The sequence below is a fragment of the Columba livia genome, chromosome 4 (assembly GCF_036013475.1).
Source record: "Columba livia isolate bColLiv1 breed racing homer chromosome 4, bColLiv1.pat.W.v2, whole genome shotgun sequence".
NCBI lineage: Eukaryota > Metazoa > Chordata > Aves > Columbiformes > Columbidae > Columba > Columba livia.
The window spans coordinates 11,529,281-11,543,749 of NC_088605.1; the positions used below are offsets into that span (position 1 = coordinate 11,529,281).

Consider the following 14,469-nt stretch of genomic DNA (forward strand, 5'->3'; position numbering starts at 1 on the left):
CTGGCTGTAAAACAGAAAAATCAAAAATGCCTTACTACTTCACTGAAGTTCTTGGAAAAAGAACCTGAGACCTGTGAACCCACTCAATAAGCTGTTCTCCTAATTGTCTGCATGCAGGCAGTTTATTTCATTGGCAGTACAGTATTAATCATAATGAAAGCTGATTATGTTGCAGCAATATAAGGGATACACTATCACAAAACTGCACACACATACAAAGTTCAGTATTTTCCCTCCATTTATTAGATCACTTCCTACAAAACCCACATGCAGAAAGTCTCTTATCTGGCAATCTTTCAAGCTGAGGAGGGAGTCTCTTCGTATAGATGCCTGCTACAAGAAAATACAGAGACACTCTTGTAGAATTGCCTTAAAGAATCTTGCATCTGTACTGTGACCCAGAAAATCAATGCAAAAGCTTCTTTTAAACTATCTGAGCAGAAAGGATTAGCATATTTGAAAAACACATGGTGGAAGGGTGGTTTTCTAAAAGGTTGGTTAGCAATTTTTAGATGAACTTTTTCCCCCACCCTACAGGAATATGCCAGTTCAATAATTTGCATGTTTATCAGGGACACGCTAGTTGAATTTAGCCTTCCAAGACAAATGCACCTGCCCTTCCACCACCTTGCATTTCACAGGGCTGACAGACTCCCCGCGGTGCAGCCAGATGATAACAATCCTACAAGTCTGAGCTTGACTAGTGGTTACAGAAATTTCAGCTTCCATGAGTCCGCCTTTTAAGTATTTTGAGCTGGGGAACCCTCTTGATTTTTCTTTGAAAGTCAAAGAATATGCTTGTAGTGTGAAGCAATAGCTCTGGTCTTCTCCACCCCATACACCTTCAAAAGTGAATATTCCAGACCAAAACTCTCTTTATCGCAATAGAAAAACCAAGTAGGGAAACCTAAGTTCAGACCTGTCCAACTTCTCAGTGCTGTTACATATCAACAGCAACTGAAGACGAGTAAGTACCAGAGCAGTTTTCTTCAGGAGGCAGCAGAACCTCCCCTCCAGGAGATTTTTTTAAGAACAAGGTAGACTTACACTTGTCAGTAAAGCTCTAGGAAGGGCTGAGCTTGCCGTAAGGCAGGGCATGGACTACCTGACCCCTGCAAGCTATTCTGAGCCACATTGCTTTTATTCCAGGCCACTGGACAGAACAGTGCCTTGTTCCATTTCAGATTTCTGGACACTGTTTATATCCTCTGCATTTGAAGCTCTTGAGATTGAGGCAGCTTTTAAGCATATTATTTCCAAAGTAAACCTTCAGAAAAGGTGGGATAGGTTGAGCGAGCAGCTTACAGAGGAAGAGCTGTGTGCAACTCTTCAGAAATCTCTTGCATTAGCACTGGGCCCACCCCTTGGCTTTCTCCTCCAGTGGAATAAATCTGCTCTGCTCACCAGGAACCTATAAATGAGAAAAATACAAGCAATTTAAATAGGAAGGTATGAGAAGGGACAGAAGCTTCAGGGTCAGCTGCCTCAAAAATATATAAACAGGTGTCCTGTCAGCTATTTATAAGAGAAGGTCTGAGGAAACTAAAGTATTTAGGTCTTTCACCCTGGGTATTCATGACAAAGAAATAACTCAGTGCTATATACTTTGTTATAATGGTATGAAGCTGAAAAATGCATACCTTCTTCTGAGGATGCAGCCTGCAGTGTGCTGATGCTGAAGACAGTCTCAGAATTGATCACATGGAGAAAATGCCAAAGATACTGTCTACAAGGCCAATATGGCCCCAAGAACAGCTCCCCGTGCCCAGCATCACTTTAAACCTCTTTTTCTGGGGTCCCTCATATGCAAGTGGGGAGCGGGACATTGGTTGGACAGTCATCTAGCAGCCCACTGTCTGCCATCTCTTTCATGTACTAAAAGAAGGGACCAGCAGTGAGAGACCTCATGCCAAACCAGGGGGCATGTATTTTTGTGATGGGAGGATACATGCATTCAAATATTCATGTCTGCCTGCAAAATGCTTATAATTTGTCATAGAAGAGTCTTGGCAAACTCAGTGAAGAAAAAGGAATCTAATCAGTAAGTACCTTAAATACTTAATTGAAACTGGACCATTCCCTTCTCTTTATTGTCAGAAAGCTCCTCATTCAATGTTAGAAATAGCTGATTCTTTACTGTTATATGTAATAAGCCATACTTCCTCCCTCGGCAAATTTTTACTAGTATGCCAATTTTTCACCCTTAGGGCCCAGTTCTGATTACCTGCATACTAACACTACACTGTTGCACAACGCTGGCTCTAATGCAATAGCTCTCTATTCATTGTGGTGTATGCAAGATCAGAATCTGGCCCTCAAAGCCTGATTTAAGCTTAACCTGCATGATTCATGCCTTTGAGATCTCAAAATGAGATTACTGCAAAGTGCTTTATAGTGGGCTGCCGAAAGGGCTAATCCATTCCCTGAAGCTAATGCACAATACAGCGACTTGATTGTTATCAGAGGTGGGCAGAGAGGGATCTGCCTACTCACTACTTGTCTGTCAGTGTTTGCTGCTTTTTGATGCCTAGAAAATGTCTGCAGTTCTGCTTTTAGCTTTTAAAGCTATTAAGAGGCTGTAAATTGATGTTGCTAAGGACATTTGTAAATCTACCTTAGGGACTTATAAATAGTTTATAATATTGAATTGTTCCTGCTTTTGCTAGCCACAGGAATCCTATCAGACCTATGAGGGTAATTTCCAGTGACTTCTGTCAAAATGAACATTAAAAAAAAGTGGTGGACTCAGCCATGCCTTTCACTTGGTCCACTTTTGCAAATGGCATGCTGTGAACAGGCAGGTAATGAGTTATGTTTCTGACCAGAAGCCCTCCATCAGTCTTTCATGATCAGATTTATATTAATTTGAACTTGAATCTTTCCATGTGAATTTTCTCTTTTTTCTGGAAAACTGAATCAATTTCTGTCATATTAAAGTTCTTTTCAGACCTCTTTTTTTTTTTTTTTTTTTTTTTTTCCCCAATAAGGATCGAAACACAAGCTCACACAGCTTTGCATTGCACTTACATGACTCCAGGCAGGCTTTGCAATATGCTCCACAGAAGCAGTAATTGCAGCAGAGGTGTATTTATGCCTGTTGCATGATTTGCCCAGAAATCCTTTCCCCATGAGTCCAAGGGTGCAGCAGTCAGACCCTCCACCACTGTGCTATGCCATGAGGCTGGATGTAGCTGTGAAACTACTGGGAAACACACAGGAAAATAAAAGATAAATTGAAGTATTTGCTGCAATACAGAAGACCAGTACGGTGCTACACACTCAAGCCAGGAAGGTGGGTAGAGATTTGAAGATCTATTGTAGCACAGAATTTCCCCCACAGTGCACATGATGACTTTCTGGGAAGCTTAAATTAGTATGTATTTTCTCAGCCCATACTCTTTAATAATATCTTTTTTAATAGGGGCAGCTGGATCTAAGGCAATGCCATCAATCAACACTATCAGCTGTGGCTATATTATTTGTACTGTTGATTCTTGTCCACAGTTGCAGGGCTCACAACTTTGGAATTAGTTTGGAATAGTTTCAGGCTTCCAAATTTGAAATGGTTGACAGTAGGAAATTGGTGAGATTTTCTATCATTAGCAGGATCTAGGAACCATCATGGGTGCCAGCTCCTGGACATAACTTCACTTCTGCTGTACTCCACCAAGGCAATCAATTGACAACCCTTAAAAGCTGGCTCCAATTCTTATACTGACCATCAGTTGGCTTATAAAGGCTGAAAATTACAAGGGTAACAGTAACTTTAGCCCTCAGTGGAAAATATTAGCAGTAAGGTATAAGTACAAGATACTCCCATGAACTAAAGCCAGAAAAAAATAGATCTATTTTTATCCCCATTTCATGCATACTTGAATTTAGGGAATTAAGACTATGATGTCATATCAGTTCCAAACATTCAAACTTACCTTTCTTCTATATCCAGTGGTATTTTTCCTACTTCAGTGTTCAAATTGTTGCATTTTATTGGCAACAAACAAATCCTAAACTATTTTTATTATAATCTCCACTTCTAATTAATTTTTAGTAGTGGAATACCTTGCCCCTGTCAAGAAATAAGAATATTGTGGCACAAACTATGGAAGCCAGCAAATAAAGCCATATCATTTACTTCCTTAGAAATATTCATGGCTAAGTTTTCTTCAAAAATCAGTTAAAATGATGCTAATATTTGTTTGTGGATTTAGTTTTTGGATCATGCTTAGAAGCCCCAATAATAATTTGTTATTGCCCTCTGTTTGGTATTGATGAGGCCACGCCTAAGCACACCATGTCCAGCTTTGATCTCCCAGTGTGAAAGAGAACTCCATAAACCAGAGTAGACTCCTTTAGTCTGGTGCTAGAGGATGAGGGGTGAGGTGAGCCTGAGACCGCATCCTTCTCAGTCTGGCCAGGAACAGATCTGGTTGCTGTGAGAAGACAGAGGTGCACAGCTGCAGGAGAGGAAGCAGCTGTGACAAGATGCAAGAAAAGGGAAACTCCAGCTAGGTGGGCAGAGAGAAAACTCACAAGGAAGGAGATTCAGTGTGGAAACAACTTGCAAGACAGGCTGTGGAATACCCATACTTGGAAACACTCAAAACTCAGCTGGATGAAACCATGAGCCATCTGACCGCACTCTGAAGTTTACCTTGCTCTGAGCAGGGTGTTGGAGTAGGTGACTGCACAGGTCCCTTCTGACATAAATTATGTGTATCTGACTGTTCCACTCTAAGTGCTCTGTGAGATCACTATTTTGGTAAAAAGAAAGGAGCAACATAGGTTTTAATTCTGGAAAGCATCTGCTGTTAATAAAGCTAACACCCTTTGTGCAAAGAGCATGAATGGAGAACACAAAGTACACATGTATGCATGTGTGGCAGATTGCAACCCCCCTCCCTCCTTCAGTATGGCACATCTCCCTCTTCCTCTGCTACTTGAGGCTAACAGCTTCTTTTGTCTGGCCCAGAGCACCCTGGCTCCTGGGGCATTAGAAGAAGGGAGTGCCAAGGCACACTGAGCCGCACCCAGTGTGGGGGATGTTTGGAGGCTTCAGGGGCACCCACAGCCAGTGTGGGGGATGCAGAGAAGCTTCTAGAGTGCCTACAGTCAGATCTGATCAGATAAAAACGGGACTCTCGTCGAGACCCAAGCCCCATTTTGTGTGGGGGTCTCTCGGAGTACGAGCTTAGCCACTGCCGCCAGGACAGCCCCCTCCCTGGGATGGAGACTCCGCTTGCCTCGCTGCCACAGGTGTAAGTAAACCTCTTGCAGGATTGCGAGTATATTTATACTTTTTGCGCACATTTGCACAAGTAAATTTATTCCTCACACAATCGCGAGTGGCCGCCGAGAGCCCCTCACACAATCGCGAGTGTATTTTCTTTCCGTGCACATTTGCACGTGTAAAATAACTCTCGCAGAATCGCGAGTGCGCACTTTCCATACTCACTACGAGTACGTGTATCTCTATAAAAATAACCCCACACCGTGTTTAGGCAAGTGTGTACTCCTCCGGGACTCGGGGACGGCTCCGGTATTGTTTTGAGTGAAGCCACGTGCATGCACTCTGTGGACCGCCCCTCTCAATAATTTCCTCCACTGATATCCGAACCTGTATTTAAGTCACTTTTGGAGTGCTAAAACCCTGTTCCTCGCCGGCCTAATAAAAGTTGTTTTTGGACCTTGTTGTCCCTTAAATTGACCTGTGGGTTGCCTCTGTGACAGCATGTGCACACCATCACCTTACTGAAAATTGAAACAGAGGAAAAACATAAAAACATAACAGATTTTTAAAAGCTAACACAAAACTCCTGTGATTTCATCAAATTCTGGCAAGAACATAAAGGAACTTGATCATAACCATCATCATTTTGCTTTGTCAAATTCTCAGATGATCCTTGAGGCTAAGGAGGAGACAATCCCAAAAATAAAAGTTGAGAGAGTTATACAACTCAGAAGGTATATCAGGAATCACTGGAGGCCTGATGTTATCTCCAAAATCTTATCTTAAGATGTTTCACAACTTTTAGACCATATAACTTTATTTTTTAACATCATCTCCCCTTGCCCTCCTGTGCCTTACTGCATGTTCATCTGTGGAAGCTGCGCCTAAGCTGTTTTGCAGAACTGTGTTGGTGTCCATGTCTGCAAAGCAGTGAATGCATGGTTCCCAAAAGAATATATCACCTGCAGTGAGCTATGACTGGAAGGATACAAAGTTTAGGAGTCCCAGAAACAGTCAAGATCATACTAAGAAATAAGAGACAAAGAAAAATACACCCTAGGGGAAACAGCAAAATATAGGGTTATGAAAAGATCCACAGCATCTCAGACCTACATTTTTGCTTTCTACAGATGCTCTCCTTGACCCTCCTCCAAGAGTTTTGAGAATTCACTGCATAATAAGTATGTCCATGCCAAGATGGCATTTAGAGGTTTTAAAATATTCCATCTCTTATAAAAGTGGTTTGCAGTTTTTTGTCTTCGTGCTCTAAATATTTCCCAAAAGAAACACAAACTCCCATAGAACAAGATGACTTGAGGGACTCTTGCACAAGCCCATCACATGGATAGATTTTTTTCTTCTCTGTTACTTTTCACATATGACTCCACGAAAGGAATTAAAAAATACCTAAATATATTAAAAAAATATTGACTTGGAACAAAGACAGAAGCAAACTCTGGCTAGACTAACAAAAGCAGCACTTCTCAGTTCTTCCCTAAGCTTATCTAGCAAAAACTTTAAAATAATTTTTTTTTTTCATTATTTTCTCATGATGAAACACACAATGACAACACACAAGATTTTTCAGACAGTGCCATGTATCCCAGGTACTGAGAAAACAGCTTTGCTCTAGTTTGAGATGTCTCAGAACTGCTTGGACTTTCTCCTGCTCTTTTCCAACAGCTCTTGAAAGGATTTCTCCAGGTTCCTAGATGTATTTTTGCATCCCAGGCATACTTCTCAGATATCCTCCTACGCTGAAGCTATTTCTTGTACCAGGCTCTGTGCTTTCACTCCTGAAATTCCCTCACTTTCTGCAGACAGGATTTTCCTGTGAAAAAGGCCCTTTCATGCCTCAGAAAAGGTTAAAGACCTACCATGCATTGGCTGGGCTGTGGTAGCTTTTCACAAGCCTGTTTTTAGCTTGTGCTAAACACAGCACAGCTCAGCAGAGCTCAATGCCTGTTCAGTCACATCCCCCTTCACTTGCTGTGGGTTAAGCACATGCACACAATTGCTGATAAACTCTTAATCTTGTCATCTGCCAGTCCTCAGAGAAAATATTGCTGACCTGCACATTGAATTACATTAAAGATTTGCACCAGTTTATGCACTTGCGCTGCACTGGGGAGAAAGCCAGTATGTTGAAATCATTGCAGCTATTCACATAAGCAATTGCTTGCCAGCCTGAGCAAGGGGTTCATTGCAGGGACTCCTGTCAGTCATCATAATCTTTCTCTTCAATAGCAACTTGGTAACAAACAATGTTTTTGCAGATCTGATTTCCTATCGAAATTCAATGTGTTGCCATCTGCTTGCCAGATTTTTACAGCTATGCAAACACACTTTGTGACTAAAAAGTATTCATTTACTGTCCTTTCACTTTAATGTACTAAAGATGACTTAACAGACATCTGACATTTTTCCTTGATAGAGAAGATTTAGCAACAACTTCAGTTTGTGGGCATAAAAAAAACCCCACAAAACCCCAGCCTTGTATTTAATCCAACATCCCTTTGGAGGGTATTTTTACATCAATAAAGGTGAAGGTAATGTTTGTTTAATGACAAGTGAGGAGCTTTAGACTATATTTTTCTTTTAAGTCCAGGGGATCATATATTCAACATAGCTAGGAAGAGGTACTTGAAGTTCTGCTAAAAGTTTATGTTTTTGTACTGGGTCTCCACTGGACCTCCAACCCCACATCTTAATTGACAAGAACTAGGAGGTGCCAGAGATAAATTCAAATACATAGAATGGAAGTTCAGAGCCCAGATTTTCTTCTGCCCATGGTGAAGCTATAATTATGCTTTTCTGATTAAAGGAAAGCCCACAGTAGCTAAGCACCAACATTACCTGGAACAGCCTAATGACTTCTCTAGCATGTGTCATTTAATAGCAATCTACAGCTAATTATATAGATTTCTCTTTTTGGAAGGGCAAAAACTCCTGTTCTAGTAGACAATTCTTTCATATGAAGCCATGATCCAACTACTTCCCAGCCACCTGTGTAAGCAAAATGTTGTAGTAATTTAGGTCCTAATATTTTCAATCTGAGAAGGCGGGGGGGGGGGGGGGGGGAAGCACAACAAAAACCAACCAACCAAAACAAACAAACAAAACCACTCAACTAATGGCAAAATTTACATGATACCTATTTTTTCCAAATGAGCCTACCCACCTCATATTGCATATATGCCCTGGCTGTGTTTACTACCACAATGAACTGTGTGAAGATCTAATGACACCTAAACATCAGCATGCTGTTCTTCGTATTTCTACAGATAAAAATAATCTCTACATTTTAACTAGGAAAAAAACACTGTTTTCACCTAGAGAACCAGTAAGTTTTAATAGATCTTAAGTTCGTAAATAAACTTTGGGAAATTTTAAATGTAAAGTATTAGCTCTGTGATAACAGTGTTTGGGATTCAAAGCTATGCACATAGCTACCAACATATGGACAACAGTTCTCACCTTTTCAAACATTGTTAACAATTCCCATGTACTTGTGCATAGTTGTCTGAGCAGAAAGCCACAAAAAAATAATCCCACAGTGGCTATGAACTGACTCATTCAATCCCCAAATGGCTTGAACATACACAGAATGTGTATACAGCAGTCCCTGTGCTGTATTTCCTAAGCATCAAGTTTATCTTCTGGAAATGTACTTTCCCTCATATGAAAAATCTGAGAAAAATTAGAAGTATGGAGTTGAAGTGGGGTAGTTTTGTCCTTTATTCCCATACGCTCTAAAATAGCAATAAAATGAAAGCAGTTCCATGTAGGATGACCCAAAGGCTATATGGCAATAAGGGCAACTGAAATTAAATGGTAATCTAGGCTTCAAGTTACAAAGCAGGTATGTAAAAGGCTTTGAGCTGCTCCTAAGGATAGAAAACATTCAGTAATGCTCTATTTGTGCAATTTCCACCATCATAAACATATTCTCTGAGGAATTTATACAAACAAAAAATTAGCAATTAACTAAATATTCAAACAAATAGGGTGATTTCAGAAACTCAGGCAAATCCTAAACTTTTATTAATTGCACTGTTGAACCTCAAGTGCTGATAGCACATTTTACCTCCCTAAAGTAGATTCTGAAGTTAGCTAATCAATAGTGAAGCAAACCTCTCATTTGTTCCATAAATAGCAATGCATTCACCCACTTTGCAGAGCACAAGGAAAAACTGATGTTCCCAGAAACCGGGTAGGTTGAAATGCTGCAACTCCTGATAACAAGAACTTTGAAATTCTGCCAGCTGGATGCACAAGATAACCTTGCATGAGTTGATTTCTAGAGGTAGTAACTGACTGATTTCTTTCCCTGCAACAGATTCATCCAAACACAATGTTTTTGTCAATTTTTCTGCTGAAGAAACTGAAAAAAAAAGAAAGCCAAGAACTCATTCTTTTGGGGGAAAAGCAAGGAGGTATTGCAGGAAATATGATTAAAGGCAGAGTGGAAATTTTAGAGACAGATGAAATTATGACCATATTTCCTCAGAGGATTTTATTTAATAACAGATAAGTAAAAAGTTTCATTCCAGGCCTGAGTCTCTGCTGCCTAACAGCCTAAACATTTACATTTGGACAAAATAAGTGCAAAATGCCACCATTTAAAATCAATGTTATTTTAAAGCCTCACAGATGAAAGCAATTCCACAAAATATAAAGAAATTTGGAAACAAAAGCTGCTGTCTTACATCCCCAAGTGAGCATCCAGGCAGACTCACCCAAGTGATGATGCCCGATTTAACCAGACTATCAAATAGAGATGCCCCTTCCACATGAGAACACCCACCTCCACAAAGTATTTTAATAAGATTTTAAAGGAACCAAAATCACAAGGCAAAACTCTGTCAGACTCCTGGGCAGTTAACTTGGGGAGAAGGGCAAGAGGAGAGAATTTGCTTCAGGATCCTGCCACAAAGTGGAGAGCTTTGAAATGCAATCAGGTCTGGCCAGCCACAGTGGAAGGAAACCATCGGTTGCTGCCTGTAAGTGTATGTATACACACAGAACAGAGCTTTCTGTAGTTGCTGGTGAAACACAGAACCTTCCCTATAGCTGTTTGAGGTTCTGCTAAGTTCTTGGCGTGGTAAAACACTGAGGTTCATGTCGGCACATCTGCACTTTATACTCACCTGGCAAGATTACAGCTCACTTCCCACCCAGCCTGGAAGTCTGCCTGGAGTGTAGGACTCCCACAAGCATCATTTCGGTCATACTGTTTAGATTTGTTGTAAACATTTGGCTTTAAAGTCTACCATATACCTGGCATGGTTTTGTAGGCTTATGCTGCTGCTCATGTTCACCATGGTTGGAAGGGAAAAGAGATTAAAAAAAGGGGTCTTTTCCTCACTCAGCCCCATTCGAGGGTTTTCTGTTCTTCTCAAGACTGTCATCCTGACAGAGATCATCATTTTTCTTTTATCACCAGAACAGCTGAGCGTCAGAAGACAATAACCAACACAACTTCATCTCTGTGGGCAGGTCCCTACCTCTGGCCCTTCCACAGCTCCTACTTTCCTTCACATTCACACTTTCCCTTTTTTCACTTACCCTAAATCTTTCTCATTCTTCAACCACAAAGTATACTTGTAGAAAGGGTACAGCATACCTGCCCACGATAACATGCTACCAGTAGGCAAGCTGCTCGCCTCAGCACCAATCCACAACCTCCACCCAATCACTGCAGACACCTGCCAAGAGCAAAGGTGGATCATCATGACCTGATACCAAGGCACATGGGGAAAAAAAATGACAAAAATGACCAATATGAAAATATGAATCCTTCAAAACTGAGATGAGGCTCTGATGCTCACCAGGAGAGGACAAAAAGGGAAAAGATCATATTTGAAAGCATTTGAAACAGAGCAGTAACTGTTTGGTTTGGTTGGTTTGTTTGTTTTTTCTCTCTGTCCTGGTTCTGTTAAAAACAAGACCGTTTCTCTTTTAGTGATTTTTCTTTCAGCTAAGTTCTTCTAGGTGGCTGTACTTTTCTGAGTTTTAGCCTGCATATTTTTCCTAGGATGCCGTACTTGATGCTGATAAGAGACCAACAGAATGCTGAAGAAGCTCTTGTTCAGATTTATTACTACGGTAGCTAAGAAAGAGTGTTAAGTTTTCCCACGTTCCATTGTGAGAGGGGTGTGTTTGAGGAGGGGTGGATGGAACAGGTGACTAGAACTGACCAACAGAAGTATTCCATCCCATAATCGTTATACCCCCTATATAAGAGGGTGATCACAAGAGTCACACAATGGCCAGCATCTAGAGAGGCCCATGTCTGTCTGTCTGTGATCTACAGGCCTCAGGTCCTGCATCCTGCAACCAGGTTCCGGTTTGCTGTGCAGTCCCACCCATGACTTCCGGGGGCCTGAGCCAACTGCACATCGAGCACTCAAGATTGGTTTTGTATATTTTGTGTATATTCTCTATTTATTAGTAGCATTAGTAAAACCCTTTAAAACTCTCCAACTTGAAGTCTAAATCTATCTTCCTTTCCTCTTTTCTTTCCAATAATTTTTTCGATCTAAAGGAAAGGGGTGGCGGGAAATGAGGGGATAACAGGGAGCGTCTGCCATGGTTTATTGCCGCCTTGCCTTAAACCTTGACGCTCTCTCACCAGCTGCACAAGACCCAACATCTGTATTGGCTGGACCTGCAAGTACACTTCATTTATCTATCACTTGCTATCCAAGAGAAGCAAAAGATCCTGTCAACCCCTCTTGCAGCCATCCAAGTTTTCTCACTTATGGACTGACCAGCTCAGTGTGCAGGGTGTTCTCAGGGTGAGAAAGAGGGTGACTGAAATAAAACTTGGGAGTGGCCAGAGCTGAGCCTTTGTGTGGCCAGCAGAAGGTGAATGGCAGCTGATGATGCTCCTGGAAAGCTTCCCTTTTGCATGTCCACCTTGGACATTGTGCCTCAGCCATGCTCAAGTGCTCTTCTGCTGGTGGCAGAGGCTTTGGGGAAATTCCTCCAACTGGGAGTAGCCACAAGGAAAACATTCCCCCCACAAGACATCCCAACCATACCTCTCTTGTCCTTCTGAATTCATGAGCCAAGGAGAAGCTGTTGTCCTGGTTGCTCTGGTCTGACAGATCCCCAAGGGCACAAAATGCCAGATCCTGGCTGGATGACCCTAGGTACACCTCCTCATAGCTGTGTGACATCCTGCTCCAGATAGAGCTGGCTTTCCTCCACTCCTCGTTCATGACATTTTATCAACAACTTCCCCAGCCTTCAGTGGCTTCTATCTTCGCTTCTGGAAAAAATAAAGATCGCATTGTTCAACTGCAGTGATATTTCTGTAAACTATTTATAAATCTGTATGAGTATAAAAGGCTGTAAATAGCCAGTGCTACAAACACAGCTGAGCCACATCTCAGGCTGAAAACAAGGGCTTTCCTCTAACCAGCATCCTGAAGTCAGTGCTTTCAATTTCCTTTATTTATGGCAGACTTATAACCAACTCAAAGCCTCAAAATGATAAACTGTGCCTGATTTGTAGCACACCTCAAATTTCAACGCAATACAGAAGGATGAGTCAATCAATGTTCATTAACATAAATAAATTAATTAGCACAATTAAGTGCCTTTTTTTTCATTTGGATTAAAGTTGAGAACAAAGAGAAGTCAATCAAAACTGCTTTTTGAACAGCACAGTGCATTCAATTAGTTTGTACTGAAATCAGGTGTAACACCCATCACATAACTTTGAAAATTCTTATATTTAGTGAAAAACAACTTTAATGAGGAAACCACTGTGACTGCTGTGCAAAGCTGTAACTAATCTCTCCCATATGAACATTCACTTTGGCCTTTACTAATAAAATAGCTTGGCCATCTCCAGCTCTGAGGTTTTTCACCAACAAACCCTGAGTATACTCCAGACCAACATGATTTTAACTGTCACAGTTACAGATGGCAGGAGGCAGCGAAACAAGTCCCAGGCAGTGAAAAGACAGTTCCCAGGCTGAAGGTGAGTCTCATAACAGAGCCATATGTCGTATAACAAAAGCACATGGAGCAAAGCTGTAGGGAGTCAAGCAGAGCATGAAGATTTAGGGTTGGTTAGGGGAAGGGGGGGTGTTGTATTTGTTTTTTTTTTTTTGACCGTGGTGGTTGTTTTTTTCCCCCACATGAAACACAAGGCACCCCTGCTGCCTGCCTTATGTGGATGGAGATCAGCTGGGAGAGGGCATCCTGCCAGCAGAATGAACTATCATGACTATCCCTGAGCTTCCCACACCCAGCATTAGATGACAGTTCCTCCTTTCCTAGCACAGATGTTGTACACACCACTTATTTTTCCCAGCAGTATTGATTGGGAGCTTCCTACCTTTCTGCTCACATCTATCTTCCAAATGCAGATTACATTATGACCCCACAGCTGTGCTGAATTCTGTAATGTTATTTTCTAACAGCTCTGAGATTTAACAAAAAACTTAATTTGGATAACCAGAGATATTCAATATCTAAAAGACAAAAAGGGTGCTAAGAGCAGCAACACCTGCAGTGCTGACACAGGGTGGTGGTGCAGAGGGTGAGAAATTTGCCTTCTGTTAAATGACCACAGGGAGCACCAAGAAAAAAAAAAAAACACCATGAACAACCTGAGAATTACCAAACTCTGCAGTAGGTAGGCACACCCAAAAAGCAAGCCCTTCACTGTTGATCCAACTTCACTGTGGTTATTTGACCAAGACAAGTTTAATTAGTTAATAGTAGCAGATAAAGAGCAAAACGTTACTGTGCTCCTCCACAGCCCAGCAGTAGGCTCTGCTTGTGCCTCTAACAAAACCACCCTGAAGTTCAGAAGCTGCTACTGGTCACCCCAAGGCTACTATAAAATCCTCAGCCTTATGACTGCAAAATCCTAAGCTGCAATAAGGTAACCTGGCCAAAACCAAGTGATGCCTCTTGTTCCCCTTTTAATTGTCTTCTCATCATAGTTGCAGATGTGATTGTTGATGGTGCTGAAGGTACAAAATACATGTTAATAGGCACAGGATGAAGTCTTAAAAAAAAAATAAAAATAATAATCTGTTTATTCAAATCAGAGCTGGCCTTTGATAATGCCATATCCCACAAAAGGTGAAGAAGTGAGATTCCCCCTGTGAAAATAGTCGCCCCTCTTTAGCAGCCCCATATGCACTGCTTATTCTTTAATATTTTTGAAAAAAAACATAGTTTCTATTATAAGTGTTAGCTAGGAAGCCTTGCTTTAG

General features: G+C 41.3%; 2 long non-coding RNA genes across 2 annotated transcripts in view; both read right to left on the reverse strand.

Annotated features, from left to right (window-relative positions):
• Positions 1-224: 224 nt before the first annotated feature.
• On the reverse strand, positions 225-3,204 carry LOC135579461 (uncharacterized). Its single transcript, XR_010472610.1, has 2 exons — positions 3,028-3,204; positions 225-1,411 (listed from the first exon to the last, which is right to left on the reverse strand). It is a non-coding gene; the product is annotated as an uncharacterized LOC135579461 (long non-coding RNA).
• Positions 3,205-9,665: 6,461 nt separating this feature from the next.
• The window catches only part of LOC110359197 (uncharacterized), a 35,340-nt gene continuing 30,536 nt past the window's right edge, over positions 9,666-14,469 (reverse strand). The window contains exons 2-3 of the long non-coding RNA XR_002414187.2: positions 12,274-12,503; positions 9,666-10,935 (exon numbers count right to left, since the gene is read on the reverse strand). This is a non-coding gene — a long non-coding RNA (uncharacterized LOC110359197). The remainder of the gene's footprint in view (positions 10,936-12,273; positions 12,504-14,469) is intronic.